Genomic DNA, 15884 nt, shown 5'->3' on the forward strand with positions numbered 1-15884 from the left:
AAGTTGGGTCTCTCCTCTTCGCATGCCATTGTTTACTGCTAATTGCATCGTGGAAGAGGACGATCTCCAACCCAGCAACGATTCTTTTGGACAAAGGACACCTTTCCCAAGATTCTGATGGCAGTTCATCGAAAAGTAAGAACTATTTATGCTGATAAATCGTTGTTTTGTTGAAAAATGTTAAATGCATAAGACGCCATTAATTTTTGAGTAGCTTCGCTTTAACGCACGATGTATTGCGCAATAAAGTTAATTTTACAAATGTAACAAAGCGATTGCATTAAGAACTAATTTGTCTGTCATATGCTGTCCACCCTGTATTGTTTAGTCAAGTTTATGATTATTTATTGATTAGAATAGGTGCCTCTCCAAGATGGCGCCCGACATTTTCTGGGCAGCTTGGCAACTTTTCTCATTGTATAACCACGATTTGTGCGGCTAAATATGCACATTTTCGAACAAACTCTATATGTATGTTGTAATATGATGTTACAGGAGTGTCATCTGAAGAATTCTGAGAAGGTTAGTGAAAAAATTTATATATTTTGGTGGTGATTACGTTATCGCTCTTTTTGCCTTGAATCAATGCTGTTGTTATGTTTGCTATTGTGCTAAGCTAATATAACGCTATATTGTGTTTTCGCTGTAAAACACTTGATAAATCGGAAATATTGTCTGGAATCACAAGATGCCTGTCTTTCAATTGCTGTACACTATGTATTTTTCAGAAATGTTTTATGATGAGTATTTAGTTATTTGGCGTTGGTGTCTGTAATTTTTCTGTCTGCTTTCGGTGCAATTTCTGACTGTAGCTGCAATGTAAACTATGATTTATACCTGAAATATGCACATTTTTCTAACAAAACATATGCTATACAATAGATATGTTATCAGACTGTCATCTGATGAAGTTGTTTCTTGGTTAGTGGCTATTTATATCTTTATTTGGTCGAATTGGTGATAGCTACTGATGGAGTAAAAAACTGATGGAGTAAGAAAAGTGGTGTCTTTTGCTAACGTGGTTAGCTAATAGATTTACATATTGTGTCTTCCCTGTAAAACATTTTAAAAATCAGACATGTTGGCTTGATTCACAAGATGTGTACCTTTCATATGCTGTATTGGACTTGTTAATGTGTGAAAGTTAAATATTTAAAAAATATATATTTTGAATTTCGCGCCCTGCACTTTGAGCTGGCTGTTGTCCTAAGTGTGCCGGCATCGGGCTAGCAAGCCTAACAGGTTAAGAACTAGTGTATCTTTATTTTGCTGTCCAACCTGTATTTTTTAGTCAAGTTTATGATTAGTTATTGATTAGATTAGGTGCCTCTCCCAAGATTTCTACCGACATTTTGTTTGCATTTTGGCTACTATTCATATTGTATAACCACGATTTGTGCCGCTAAATATGCACATTTTCGAACAAACCATATATGTATTGTGTAATTTGATGTTATAGGACTGTCATCTGAAGAAGTTTGAGAAGGTTCGTGAATAATTTTATATCTTTTGCTGGTTTATTCGTTATCGCTACTGTTGGCTTGAATCAATGCTGTTGTGTGGTTGGCTATTGTAGTAAGCTAATATAATGCTATATTGTGTTTTCGCTGTAAAACACTTAAAAAATCTGAAATATTGTCTGGATTCACAAGATCTTTGTCTTTCATTTGCTGTACACTGTGTATTTTTCAAATGTTTTATGATGAGTATTTAGGTAATTCACGTTGCTCTCTGTAGTTATTCTAGTTGCTTTGGTGAGAGTTGTGATGGTGGCTGCAATGTAAAACTATGATTTATACCTGAAATATGCACATTTTCCTAACAAAACATATGCTATACAATAAATATGTTATCAGACTGTCATCTGATGAAGTTGTTTCTTGGTTAGTGTCTATTTATATCTTTATTTGGTCGAATTTGTGATAGCTACCTATGCAGTAAAAAAATGGTGAGGGAAAAAAGTTGTCTTTTGCTATCGTGGTTAGCTAATAGAAATACATATTGTGTCTTCCCTGTAAAACATTTTAAAAATCAGAAATGATGGCTGGATTCACAAGATGTGTATCTTTCATCTGGTGTCTTGGACTTGTGATTTCATGATATTTAGATGCTAGTATTTACTTGTGGCGCTATGCTAGTCAGCTTTTTTACTGATGAGGGTGCTTCCGGATCCGGGATGAGTACCAAGTAAAAGTTAACTGAGTCACCTTGTAATCCAAGATGGCGTAGCAGTAAGATGTGTTTGTTGTAAATGTTATGTTTTTTTCATATATTTTTGGCAACACACCTCACCCAATGTGATACGGAACTGCAATTTTTTAGACCTTATAGCTGGAAACTCCAGCAGAAGCTAGCTATCAGAAGCTAACCAGCTAATTAGCTACTAGCTATTGAGTCATTGTTAGCCATTGCTACCTTTACCTTTTTAGATCAGACACCAGCCGCTTTTAGCCTGGATAACACCTGCCAGTCTGCACAGCGCGATATCAACCCTGAGCATATCGGACTGTTTTTCTCCACTACATCACCGTATTCCTGCCGTAAGCTCTGGACCATTACACCGGATAATCGCAGCTGGCTAGCTGCTACTGAGTGGCCCAGCCTCGACGCTAGCCTTGAGCCAGGCCCATCTCCCGGCCTGCTTAGTGGACCCTATGATCACTCGGCTACACAGCTGATGCCTCCCAGACTCTTCACTAAGACGATTAGAAGCCACTACATCACCGGATTCCTGCCGTAAGCTCTGGACCTTTGCACCAGATTGGCTATAGTGGCTAACGCCCTTGTCCCGAAGCTAGCACCAGTTAGCCTCGAGCCAGGTGCATCTCTCGACTAGCAAACAAATAACTCCAGCTACAATACCTCTTTTGCCAATTGGCCTGGACCCTTTGTCGACACAGACCCCGCCGATCCATCACAACTGGTCTGCCGACGCAATTCCATCCGATGTGCCCTCAACCGGCCTTTGCCAGACGTCGGTGACGCCCTTGTCCCGAAGCTAGCACCAGTTAGCCTCGAGCCAGGCGCGGCTCCCGGCTAGCATAGTAACGACTACCTAACGGCTTCCCTGGTTCATATATTGCTGTTCACTGGACCTTATGATCACTTGGCTACATAGCTGTTGCATGCTAGTCACGGTTCTCCATTTTGTTTATTTTGTTTATCTGTCGGCCCCAGCCTCGAACTCAGGCCCAGTGTGTAGTTAACTGACCCTCTCAGCCCATTCATCTGCCATTTTACGTGTTGTTGTCTTAGCTGATTAACTGTTGTCTTAACCGTTGTTGTCTTAGCTAGCTCTCCCAATCAACACCTGTGATTGCTTTATGCCTTGCTTTATGTCTCTCTAATGTCAACATGCCTTGTATACTGTTGTTTAGGGTAGTTATCATTGTTTTATTTTACTGTGGAGCCCCTAGTCCCACTCAACATGCTTCAGAGAGCTCTTTTGTCCCACCTCCCACACTTGCGGTGACCTCACCTAGCATAACTTCAGAGATGCAACCTCTCTTATCCGCGGTCATCCCCCTCTTCAAAGGGGGTGACACTCTAGACCCAAACTGTTACATACCTATATCCATCCTGCCCTGCCTTTCGCAAGTCTTCAAAAGTCAAGTCAACAAACAGGTCACTGACCATTTTGAATCCCACCGTACCTTCTCCGCTGTGCAATCCGGTTTCCGAGCTGGTCACGGGTGCACCTCAGCCACGCTCAAGGTCCTAAACGATATCATAACCGCCATCGATAAGAGACAATACTGTGTCGCTGTCTTCATCAACCTGGCCAAGGCTTTCAACTCTGTCAATCACCCTATTCTTATCGGCAGACTCAACAGCCTTGGTTTCTCAAATGACTGACTCACCTGGTTCACCAACTACTTCTCAGATAGAGTTCAGTGTGTCAAATCAGAGGGCCTGTTTTATGGACTTCTGGCAGTCTCTATGGGGGTACCACAGGGTTCAATTCTCGGGCCAACTCTTTTCTCTGTATATACCAACGATGTTGCTCTTGCTGCGGGTGATTCCTTGATCCACCTTTATGCAGACGACACCATTCTGTATACATCTGGCCCTTCTTTGGACACTTTGGACACTTAACTTCTTGGTGACAGGAGGGCAGTATTGAGTAGCTTGGATGAATAAGGTGCCCAGAGTACGCTGCCTGCTACTCTGTCCCAGATGCTAATATATGCATATTGTTATTAGTATTGGATAGAAAACACTCTGAAGTTTCTAAAACTGTTTGAATGATGTCTGTGAGTATAACAGAACTCATATGGCAGGCAAAAACCTGAGACAAATCCAACCAGGAAGTGGGAAATCTGAGGTTTGTAGTTTTTTAAAGCTTGGCTTACCGAATACACATTGAGATATGGATAAAGTTGCACTTCCTACGGCTTCCACTAGATGTCAACCGTCTTTAGAAACTTGAATGAGGCTTCTACTATAAAGGAGGGGCTCATGAGACCTCTGAGTCAGTGGTCTGGCAGAGTGCCTTGGTCTCATGACGCGTGCTCCCGACAGAGTTACCTCTAGTTCCAGTACTTTTCTTCAGACAAAGGAATTCTCCGGTTGGAACATTATTGATGTTTTATGTTAACCTGTTGGGGACAAGGGGTGATATTTTCACTTTTGCTGAAAATCGTATGATTTTTAAACGGCCTCGTACTCAATTCTTGCTAGTACAATATGCATATTTTTAGTACCATTGGATAGAAAACAACCTCTAGTTTCTAAAAACGTTTGAATTTTTTCTCTGAGTTGAACACAAGTCATTTGGCAGCACTTTCCCTGAGCAGGAAGTAGAATGCAAGATGTCTATGCTCGCTTCAACGCTCTGCCTATACATGGTCATGCCACCTATGACCCGAAACACACCTCACACGCCTTCCTCTGGGTGTCAAGAGGACGTCAGAGGAGAAATTTTGTGTTTATCTTGTTCTGACGTGAAATAAGACCTATTTCTTTGACGTGACCGTCCATTTCCGGAAGTCTGAAGTGCGCGACTTTGAAGAGAGATTGTGTTTTGTTTTGCTGCCGTTTCGGATGTCAACTATCTCCGGCTCGGATTTGATTTGATAAATGAGACCATATCATCGTAATGTATGTTTTTTCAATATAGTTTAATCAGATTATTTGAATTTTTTCGGGAGTTTTGTCGTGTTCCGTCGTGTGACTTTGTTTACTTGGAGAGATCCGTGCCACGCGACTAGTACCCATGCTAAATGAAGTGGGAAAGGTACCATTCTGAATGTAATGAACGACTCATCTGGACTAAGGACATCTTGATCAACATTCTGATGAAATTTCAGCAAAAGTAAGATCCAATTTATAATGCTATTTCATATATCGGTGTGCATGTGAACTGGTCGTGGGCGCCCAGCTGGTTCTGGCTGGCGTGGCTATGCTAATTTAGCGCTACATTTTGTTTTCGCTATAAAACATTTAATAAATCTGAAATATTGTCTGGAATCACAAGAATCCTGTCTTTCAATTGCTGCACAGTATGTATTTCTCAGATATGTTTTATGATGAGTAATTAGTTATTTGACGTTGGTGTCTGTAAATGTTATGGCTGCTTTCGGTGCAATTTCTGATTGTAGCTGAAATGTAATTTATGATTTATACCATAAATATGCACATTTTTCAAAAAAAACATATGCTATACAATAAATATGTTATCAGACTGTCATCTTATGAAGTTGTTTCTTGGTTAGTGGCTATATATATATCTTTATTTGGTCGAATTAGTGATAGCTGGTGATGGAGTAAAACACTGATGGAGGTAGAAAAGTGGTGTAATAGATTTACATATTTTGTCTTCCCTGTAAAACATTTTAAAAATCGGACATGTTGGCTTGATTCACAAGATGTGTACCTTTCATATGCTGTATTGGACTTGTTAACCTCTAACGAGCCTCTACCCCGGGTCCGGGATCACCCCCCCACACACTGATTAGCATAGCTAGCATAGCTTCACAAGTAGATAGTAGCATCTAAATATCATTAAATCACAAGTCCAAGACACCAGATGAAAGATACAGATCTTGTGAATAAAGCCACCATTTCAGATTTTTAAAATGTTTTACAGGGAAGACAAAATATGTAAATCTATTAGCTAAACACGTTAGCAAAATACACCACTTTTCTAACTCCATCAGTTTCTTACTCCATCAGGTGCTATCACCAATTCGGCTAAACTAAGATATTGATAGCCACTAACCAAGAAAAAACCTCTTCAGATGACAGTCTGATAACATATTCATGGTATAGGATAGTTTTTGTTAGAAAAAAGTGCATATTTCAGGTAGAAATCACAGTTCTACATTGCAGCTGCAATCTGAAATAGCGTTGGAAGCAGCCGGAATAATTACAGAGACCGACGTCAATTACCAAAAGAATCATCCTAAAACACTTCAGAAAAATAGACAGCCTACAGCAATCGAAAGACACAGATCTTGTGAATCCAGAGAATATTTCAGATTTTCTAAGTGTTTTACAGCGAAAACACAATATAGCATTATATGAGCGTACCACAATAGCCAGAATCACAACCGCATTTACCAGCTGTAAATGTTAGCGATCGTAATAACCCAACAAAAGATATATAATTTGACTAACCTTGATATACTTCATCAGATGACAGACCTGTAACATCATATTACACAATGCATATAGCTTTTGTTCGAAAATGTGCATATTTAGCAGCATAAATCGTGGTTATACTATGTAATCACTACAAACATTGCATGTATTCTGGCCGGCGCCATTTTGGATTAGCGCCTATTCTTATAAAAATACTATTCATAAACTTGACTAAAAAATATAAGTTGGACAACAATCGAAAGATAAATTAGTTCTTAATGCAATCGCTATGTTAGATTTTTAAAATTAACGTTACTAGACATATAGTGTGCGTTGCAGCCAGACCAGTGCCTGCAAAAGTGGCGCGCAAACACTATGACATTTTTCCACATAAATACGTAATAACATCATAAATAGTTCCTACTTTTGGACGAGCTTCCATCAGTATCTTGGGCAATGTGTCTTTTCTTCAAAAGAATAGTTGCTTTGTTGTAAAACGTCCTCTTCACCTTTGGAACTAGCTGCTACCATTAGCTACGTCGCACACACATGTCCAAATCCTCAAACTAGATACAAAGGAAATTCAGAAAAATAGCACTATACTCGCATAAACTGATATAAATCGGTTTCAAATAACATCGTTATGATGTTTCTAACACCTATATTTAATTAAATTACAGACGGATACATCTCTGGTCGATAACTGAGCGTTCCAAAATTTCATCCTGACTTCTTGCCAGGCGCCATGACGAACGAGACAAAGAAAGGTACTCTCGTTCCATCCGGCTTTATAACCTCGGACAGCTACGTAGACAGACCATTCCACTTCTCATTGGTTACTGACATCCAGGGGAAGGCGGGTGCAGTTCAATTCCAGCCATAGGATATACACAGGCTTTAAAACTGAACCCAGATCAGAGGATAATTCTCAGACCTTCGCAAGTCATGTCAGGATTTTTGCTGTAGAGGGAGTTCTGGGTCACCCACAGACATAATTCAAACGGTTTTAGAAACTAGACAGTGTTTTCTATCCAATATTAGTAAGGATATGCATATTGTACGATCAAGAATTGAGCAATAGGCCGTTTAATTTGGAGACCAAAAAATGCTAATGCGGAACAGCACCCCCTATAGTTGCAAGAAGTTAATGTGTGAAAGTTAAATATTTTTAAAAAATGTTTTTTTTTCATTTGCCGCTCTGCCTTTTCAGTGGAATGTGGGAGGAGTGCCGCTAGCGGCACCCGTGGCCCCTAAAGGTTAAAAACATCCTAAAGATTGATTCCATACATCGTTTTACATGTTTCTAAAGGACTGTAACGGAACTTCTCGAGTTTTTGTCTGGACGATGTGCCTGCGTCTCATGAAGATGGATTACTGGGCTGAACACGCTAACAACAAGTGGCTATTTGGACATATGAGTGTTTTCTATCCAATACTAATAATAATATGCATATATTAGCATCTGGGACAGAGTAGGAGGCAGTTCACTCTGGGCACGCTATTCATCCAAAAGTGAAAATGCTGCCCCCTATCCCATAAAGGTTAACAAACCTCCAAACGAGCTTCAATGCCATACAACACTCCTTCCGTGGCCTCCAACTGCTCTTAAACGCTAGTAAAACTAAATGTATGCCCTTCAACCGATCGCTTGACTTAGAATATGTGGACAACTATAAATACCTAGGTGTCTTGCTAGACTGTAAACTCTCCTTCCAGACTAATATTAAGCATTTCCAAAATTAAATCTAGATTTGGCTTCCTATTTCGCAACAAAGCCTCCTTCACTCACGCTGCCAAACATACCCTCGTAAAACTGACTATCCTACCGATCCTTGACTTCGGTGATGTAATTTTCAAAATAGCCTCCAACACTTGTCGTGGAAAATCATTTCAAATATAACGCTTACCAGAACTTGTAAAATCAAACATGCTCTTTATTACAACTGTACAGCCAACTGGCATGTCCCCGCGGAACACACACCTCTCAGAAGTCCAGTCCTTTATATTTATACCCACATAGTATTGTCCATCCCTTATGAAGTCATTCACCACCATCTGCTTTCAATTAGTTTATAATGGTGGCCAGACCCTCTATCCCAGTGTGTCAACAGACCCCATGCCCCTTCCCTTCACCACTAAATCAATGCACTCTTTGTTCTAGGCTCCCCTATCCTTAGTGTGTCCAATTGCCTTAGGCGTCCATGTGTCTGGTCAGTCTGTCAGCACAATGGAGAAAATAAGAGGGCCAGAACGTCCCTTAGTATATCTCCATTACCACAGTCTCATGATCAACGTGAACATGTGGTTCGTTACTTTAATGTTCAGCTGTCTTATGTTACTACTACACACTCTACACAGCAAACTGGATGCAGTCTATCACAGTGCCATCCGTTTTGTCACCATATCCCCATATACCACTGCTCTCGTCGGCTGGCCCTCGCTACATATTCGTCTCCAAACCCACTGGTTCCAGGTCATCTATAAGTCTTTGCTAGGTAAAGTCCCGCCTTAACTCAGCTCACTGGTCACCATAGCAACACCCACCCGTAGCACGTGCTCCAGGAAGTATATCTCACTGGTCATCCCCAAAGCCAACACCTATTTTGGCCGCCTTTCCTTCCAGTTCTCTGCTGCCAATGACTGGAACGAATTGCAAAAATCACTGAAGCTGGAGACTCTCCCTCACTAACTTTAAGCATCAGCTATCTGAGCAGCTTACCGATCGCTGCAGCTGTACACAGCCCATCTGTAAATAGCCCATCCAATTGCCAACCTCATCCCCATGTTTTATTAACTTTTTTTGCTCTTTTGCACACCAGTATCTCTACTTGCACATCACCATCTGCACATCTATCACTCCAGTGTTAATGTGTAATTACTTCTCTACTATGGCCTATTTATTGCCTTACCTCCTTACTCCATTTGCACACACTGTATATAGACTTTCTATTGTGTTATTGACTGTACTTTTGTTTATCCCAAGTGTATGTAACTCTGTTGTTTTTGTCACACTGCTTTGCTTTATCTTGGCAGGTCACAGTTGTAAATGAGAACTTGTTCTCAACTGGCCTACCTGGTTAAATAAAGGTGGGGGAAAAAGTCATTAAAAATACATTTAAAAAATCATAACTTTATTGACAACACCCAAATGGATACTGTCATTAACGCGATTCGTCAATAATTAAACATATTTCTTAATACTGTAGCAAACATTATATTACACAGGACATTCAAACGAGCCTTACAATTATAATCCAAAGTAGTGTGAAATGTACTCATAATCAACCTGGAAATAGAGGTTACTCCCCTGAGTTTTCCCCCATTCACATTCAGAATACACTGTGAAAAACTCAAATCTTTGCTCACCATTTTTGCTCCAGACAGATATACTACATCCATAACTGTCGGTTTCCTCATTAGCAGGGAGGAGTTTCTACAACCAAATTGCATGTCCATCGCCCTCGTGCCGCAATTTTATTAAACACAGAAAGGGGCTTATATTGGAGACCAAAAGTCGTCTGGCACAGTGCTTAGTTTCAACAACATGAATAACTTATTTCTAGCCTACAATCATCAATGTTACTACTAAAATATGACTATTCTTGCTCATTTTAAGACAATTGTCAAATAATCATTACATTCACTACAGACGTCAATTGTTGTACAACATCATGGCTACGCTGTTGGCATCACCTTTTACAGTGGATTTCCACTGTTGTGGGCCTTTAATCATCTGACTTTGTTTTTCGCACAGGAGAGATACAGGACTATCGTGGATCCTCTGGGGAGCCTCAACAACCTCATGATGCTGACGAGGCAGAGAAGAGTCTCTCCAGATCAGAACACCTCAATAAACACCTGCAGAGATCCACAGGGAAGAGAACTCACTGCTGCTCTGACTGTGGGAAGAGATTCACCTCATCAGGCATTAAAATTCATCAGAAAACACACAAAGGAGAGAAACCTTATAGCTGTGATCAATGTGGGAAGAGTTTTTGTCAATCTAGGGATCTGACAGTGCACCAGAGAACACACACAGGAGAGAAATTGTATAGCTGTGATCAATGTGGGAAGAGTTTTACTAGATCTGGCCATCTGACTGCACACCAGAGAACACACACAGGAGAGAAACCTTATAGCTGTGATCAATGTGGGAAGAGTTTTAGTCAATCTAACCATCTGACAGTGCACCAGAGAACACACACAGGAGAGAAACCTTATAGCTGTGATCAATGTGGGAATAGTTTTTTTACATCTAGCAATCTGACTATACACCAGAGAACACACACAGGAGAGAAACCTTATAGCTGTGATCAATGTGGGAAGAGTTTTAGTCAATCTAACCATCTGACAGTGCACCAGAGAACACACACAGGAGAGAAACCTTATAGCTGTGATCAATGTGGGAAGAGTTTTAGTCAATCTAACCATCTGACAGTGCACCAGAGAACACACACAGGAGAGAAATCTTATAGCTGTTATCAATGTGGGAAGAGTTTTACTACATCTGTCTCTGACTTTACACCAAAGAACACACACAGGAGAGAAACCTTATAGCTGTCATCAATGTGGGAAGAGTTTTACTACATCTGTCTCTCTGACTTTACACCAAAGAACACACACAGGAGAGAAACCTTATAGCTGTGATCAATGTGGGAAGAGTTTTACTACATCTGTCTCTCTGACTTTACACCAAAGAACACACACAGGAGAGAAACCTTATAGCTGTGATCAATGTGGGAAGGGTTTTTGTCAATCTGGCCAACTGACAGTGCACCAGAGAACACACACAGGAGAGAAACCTTATAGCTGTGATCAATGTGGGAAGAGTTTTTGTCAATCTGGCTATCTGACAGTGCACCAGAGAACACACACAGGAGAGAAACCTTATAGCTGTGATCAATGTGGGAAGAGTTTTACTACATCTGGCTCTCTGACTTTACACAAAAGAACACACACAGGAGAGAAACCTTATAGCTGTGGTCAATGTGGGAAGAGATTTACTACATCTGGCTCTCTGACTTTACACCAGAGAACACACACAGGAGAGAAACCTTATAGCTGTGATCAATGTGGGAAGAGTTTTAATACTTCTGGCTATCTGACAGTGCACCAGAGAACACACACAGGAGAGAAATTGTATAGCTGTGATCAATGTGGGAAGAGTTTTACTAGATCTGGCCATCTGACATTACACCAGAGAACACACACAGGAGAGAAACTTTATAGCTGTGATCAATGTGGGAAGAGTTTTTGTCAATCTAGGGATCTGACAGTGCACCAGAGAACACACACAGGAGAGAAATTGTATAGCTGTGATCAATGTGGGAAGAGTTTTACTAGATCTGGCCATCTGACTGCACACCAGAGAACACACACAGGAGAGAAACCTTATAGCTGTGATCAATGTGGGAAGAGTTTTTGTCAATCTGGCCAACTGACAGTGCACCAGAGAACACACACAGGAGAGAAATCTTATAGCTGTGATCAATGTGGGAAGAGTTTTGTTCAATCTAGCTATCTGACAGTGCACAAGAGAACACACACAGGAGAGCCAATGTATAGCTGTGACCAGAGATAATCTGATAAAAGATCTCTGACTAATCATCAGAAAATACACGAAGGAGTTGTTTCATGATATCAGTGAAATTATGTCACAATGTAGAATGTTTTAACATTGTAGGAGGAGTATTTTAATGATGTCACAATGTAGAACCCTAAACGTTTGTCCCCTGTTCTATTGATTTCAACATGATATGGATATTAGCCTCAGGGGGAAAATCCAGGCTCTGAATTGGAAGAGTACTATTTATGAGATTTAGTAAGGACACATTATTCCCAGATTCCGTGTGGTTTTTGAGCTGTTAGTTTTAGCAGGACGTGCAACCTCATCTCCTTCCTGTCGCACAAATGATTTTAGCATGAAATTTATTAGTTATGACAAATAAGTGTTGCGTTCCTTTGTTTAGCGACCCCTACATTTAAATGCATTCCAACATCACGTACAACCTGATTTCCCCCCTAATTGATATCAGTGATTTATTGCTACTTGTCAAAACAACGTTTCTGGAAATATGATTATTGTGGCAGATGTTTGTGTAAATAGCACATGTTATGTTTAGGTTTTCAATTTATCCCAAACTGTTTCTGCATATTGGTTATTGATTTGGACACGTTAAAACTGTGTTTTGACATTGAGGCGATCCCACCTAGCACAATGTAATTGAAAAGACGTTGAAAATAAGACTATGCAATCAAATATTTTTTTAAACATTTTTTATTATACCATGCCTTACCATTAAGTGAATTATTGACAATACATATTATCAAAGGGGTGTACATTTGGTTTTGGTAATTCATGTTTACAATTCATGTAACTTTTAGTAATCATAATTATTTATGCAATCAACTGACAATTTTCGGGTATAAATATATTGACATTGTTGCCCTTCTTTTAGAATAGCAGGGTTCATTCTCAGATGTGCCAACCCAAATGTACTAGAGCATGACATTGGGGACTGGGCCCCGATCCAACAACATGCCTATCTAGTGAACCCTGAAAAGAGAGAGAAGCTCCGCAGTGAGGTGGAAAGTTACTACGGATATTGCAGGAGTTTCCTCTTGAAATCAGACATGTCTGTGGTGAGAACAACCTGGTTGCTGATTGTCTCAAGGGGGGCAGTCAAAATGTTTTGTGTTTTGCGTTTAGCCAGTGCATTGCCATGGATCACAGTTTATTTTTACTGCACGTTTTTCCGTATTGGAGATGAGTTTTGTTTGGGCTCGTTCCAAGGGGACGAGAGTTCTAGAAGCTATTGGGAAAAATGTAATTGTTGACAGCCAGTACGTTTTTCCGTATCGGAGATGAGTTTTGTTTGGGCTCATGAAGCATTGTAGTTGATACTGTGAAATGGAAATTGTTTTCTGTTGTCCAACAAAAATATAGGATATATTTGTTGTCTTAAGGGGGAAAGTGTTACAGTCTTTGTTTTTTTCCATTTATGTTTTGAGATTGGATTTCAGCACGTCTAGTTCGTTAGCACATAGGATGCACTGATTGGTGTCACCTCGTTAGTCAGTATGTGTTACACCTGTGCTGGCTTGTCCATCTCGTTAGTGGGAAGGTGTTTCACCTGAGCTGGTCCAGGTTCTATTTAAGAGTGTCTGGCCCAGTGCTCCAGTTGTCTTGATAGATGTGGAGAGTCAACACCTTTAGTTGCTCCAGCTTTTTGGTTTGCTTCCTGTCTTTAAGTTTGGTGTGGGTTTTTCTTTTGTTTGCCTCTTCTTGGGCAGATTTAGTGGGTCTCATGGTGGGTGTCTTTGAGGTTGTTACTAGTCAACTTTCATTGGACACCCCATAGTGACTTTCAGAGCCCATCCTAAAAAACAAGCTTATATTTTGGATTGGATATTTTAATATTTTTATCAATGGCATTTCCTTAGGATGCTCATTAGTCTTTAAGTTGGTATTATTGTTTTTTATCCTCTTATGTTTGTGTACTAAATATTCCTGTTTATTTTCATAGTTTTTTCCTGAGAAGCCATTGTTGCATGTCTGAAATGTGCTGTAAATAAAGCTTGATTTGATTTCAACAAATGAATCCAATGACTGACCAATCAACAGACTCTTGGTCCATCTTAGTATGAAAAACAGTATCACTTTTCCAGCCTGCTGAAGCTGTGGTGGAGTGGTAAACACTACCCCCGGCTCTACCAGGGGCTTGAGGTGGTCTCCCACAGCTCTGCTGGTGGAGTGGTAAACACTACCCCCGGCTCTACCAGGGGCTTGAGGTGGTCTCCCACAGCTCTGCTGGTGGAGTGGTAAACACCACCCCCGGCTCTACCGGGGGCTTGAGGTGGTCTCCCACAGCTCTGATGGTGGAGTGGTAAACACCACCCCCGGCTCTACCAGGGGCTTGAGGTGGTCTCCCACAGCTCTGATGGTGGAGTGGTCATGTTCTGTGGCCTTGCCGTTCCATTTCTTGACTGCCCCTGCAACACAGAAATTAACATATTTAATCATATTATATCAAACACTCAAAGTAATGATATGGAGCATCTATGGACTCAGTTACACCTGGCACCTAAATGTGACTTCTGTCATCTGATCACTCCAAGCTGCATTAGGTTCAGATCTACCAGGATGGGCCTTTGACATAGTCTGGATGCAGTCAGGCCACTGAATATGCATAAGTAATGTAAAGAGATGGGGTGTTTCCAACAGTAGTATCTAACTAAATGCTTGTGTTCATAGCTCCATCAGTGGTGTAATATCTAACTTAATGCTTGTGTTTCTAGCTCCAACAGTACAGTAGTATCTAACTAAATGCTTGTGTTCCTAGCTCCAACAGTGCAGTAATATCTAACTAAATGCTTGTGTTCATAGCTCCATCAGTGGTGTAATATCTAACTTAATGCTTGTGTTTCTAGCTCCAACAGTACAGTAGTATCTAACTAAATGCTTGTGTTCCTAGCTCCAACAGTGCAGTAATATCTAACTAAATGCTTGTGTTTCTAGCTCCAACAGTGCAGTAATATCTAACTAAATGCTTGTGTTCATAGCTCCAACAGTGCAGTAATATCTAACTAAATGCTTGTGTTCCTAGCTCCAACAGTGCAGTAAAAGCTAACGTAATGCTTGTGTTCCTAGCTCCAACAGTGCAGTAATATCTAAATTAATGCTTGTGTTTCTAGCTCCAACAGTGCAGTAATATCTAACTAAATGCTTGTGTTCATAGCTCCAACAGTGCAGTAATATCTAACTAAATGCTTGTGTTTCTAGCTCCAACAGTACAGTAATATCTAACTAAATGCTTGTGTTCCTAGCTCCAACAGTGCAGTAATATCTAACTAAATGCTTGTGTTCCTAGCTCCAACAGTGCAGTAAAAGCTAACTTAATGCTTGTGTTCCTAGCTCCAACAGTGCAGTAATATCTAAATTAATGCTTGTGTTCCTAGCTCCAACAGTGCAGTAATATCTAACTCAATGCTTGTGTTCCTAGCTCCAACAGTGCAGTAATATCTAACTCAATGCTTGTGTTCCTAGCTCACAACAAATACCTAATACACACAAATCTAAGTAAAGGAATAAGAATATATAAAAATATGGACGAGTGATGTCAGAGGGGCATAGACTAAGATACAGTAGAATAGGATAGAATACAGTATATACATATGAGATGAGTAATGCATAGACTAAGATACAGTAGAATAGGATAGAATACAGTATATACATATGAGATGAGTAATACATAGACTAAGATACAGTAGAATAGGATATAATACAGTATATACATATGAGA

At 40.2% G+C, this 15884-nt stretch overlaps 1 protein-coding gene and 1 pseudogene across 1 annotated transcript in view; one reads left to right on the plus strand and one right to left on the minus strand.

Annotated features, from left to right (window-relative positions):
• LOC139547821 (zinc finger protein 271-like) overlaps positions 1-14334 on the plus strand; it is a 145768-nt pseudogene extending 131434 nt beyond the window's left edge.
• Positions 1-15884, minus strand: part of LOC139548873 (zinc finger protein 180-like) — a 241669-nt gene that overhangs the window by 84635 nt on the left and 141150 nt on the right. The gene's annotated exons all lie outside the window — the stretch shown is intronic.

Source organism: Salvelinus alpinus, chromosome 2 (genome assembly GCF_045679555.1).
Source record: "Salvelinus alpinus chromosome 2, SLU_Salpinus.1, whole genome shotgun sequence".
In the NCBI taxonomy this organism is placed as follows: domain Eukaryota; kingdom Metazoa; phylum Chordata; class Actinopteri; order Salmoniformes; family Salmonidae; genus Salvelinus; species Salvelinus alpinus.